We start from the raw sequence: 1,494 nt of genomic DNA on the forward strand, positions 1-1,494 counted from the left end.
GTCCGCAAGGGATGTATTGTGTCTTCACACCTTTTCAATCTATATGAAAAACAGATCATCCAATAGGCTGGGCTGAATGAGGAGGAATAAGACATCAGGGTTGGAGGAAAACTCATCAAAAACTTGCATTATGCAGATGACACAACCCTGCTTGCTGAAACTTAGCAGGACCTGAAGCGCTTGCTGCAGAAGATCAAGGACTACAGTTTTTACTATGGATTGAAGCTCAGCATCTCACCATTGAGGTAATTGGCAGTATTATGATAGATAGTGAAAAGATTGAGATTTTTAACAGCTTTAGTTTGCTTGGCTCCACAATCAACTTTCTTCGTATTAGTAGCCAGGATATCAAGTAATAAAATGCACTGAGAAAGTCAGCTGTCAGGGACTTTTTCAGAGTATTGAAGAGCAATGAAATAATTCTGGAGACTAAGATACTCCTGATTCAGGTCATAGTCTTTGCAATTGCTCACTATGTGTGAGAGAGCTGGACAATGGCAAGGGATGATAGAAAGAGAATTGAAACCTTTGATCTATGTATAGTGCTGGAGAATAGTGTTTAATATACCATGGACTATAATTTCAGGAAAACAAACATTTTTTACCTAGAGAGGATGAAATCAGGCTGCTCCTTGAAGGCAAGGGTTCTGAGGATACATCTGACATATTTTGGGCATGTTGTGAGGAGGGACCAGTCTTTGGAGAGGCACATCATGCTTGGAAGGGACAGAGAAAGAGGGAGACCATCGATGGAATAGATTGATTCAGTGACTTAGGATAATGGGTCCAGTTGTGTCAGAAACAGTAATGTTGACATAGGATAAAACAGGTTTCAGGGATGTTGTACATAGGGTTTCTATACGTTGCAAGTGACTCAACGGCACATAACAACAACATGTGATATTTAGGAGTGGCAGTTTACACCTTTAAATACTAATTGAATTGTTGGTAGCTTTAATTCAACAGCTAATCCCACTAAGAAATATAGACAGACATTCTTGTCCCATGAAATTTGTTGTTCTTATTATATATCATTTGTTTGTTTACAACTAATTGTATCCCTAAGTCCCTCAATCAGATGGAGTGACATTGTGACTACTGCAATAGGCTCTAGTGTGTCAAGAAGTGTGAGGCTGTCACAGGATAGGACAAGGTTTGAATTTGTTGTTCATAGGGTGACTATGGGTCATACTCAACTTGCTAGCACCTGATCACAACAACAACAAATGCAACAGAAGAAAACATCTTCCAACCCAGCACTACTCTGAGTCTCTATTGTGCTTAAACGTATTTCATCTCTGTGTCACATTAATTTCTGTTTCTTTTTCTTGATGCTCTCATTTGGTTCAGGTCTGTTTTATACAGGAATCTTTGTCTGAAATGAATGCACACTGAATTTGCTGCTTGGCTCTGTGTGTGTGCTAATAAAGATGTAGACAGGGGCGGGGCGAGCCTGGCTGGGGAGGGCGGGGAGAGGGCCAGGCATGGGGGGCG

This window comes from Elephantulus edwardii, unplaced genomic scaffold (assembly GCF_000299155.1).
Source record: "Elephantulus edwardii isolate Elephantulus edwardi_28Jun2011 unplaced genomic scaffold, EleEdw1.0 scaffold00433, whole genome shotgun sequence".
In the NCBI taxonomy this organism is placed as follows: Eukaryota; Metazoa; Chordata; class Mammalia; order Macroscelidea; family Macroscelididae; genus Elephantulus; species Elephantulus edwardii.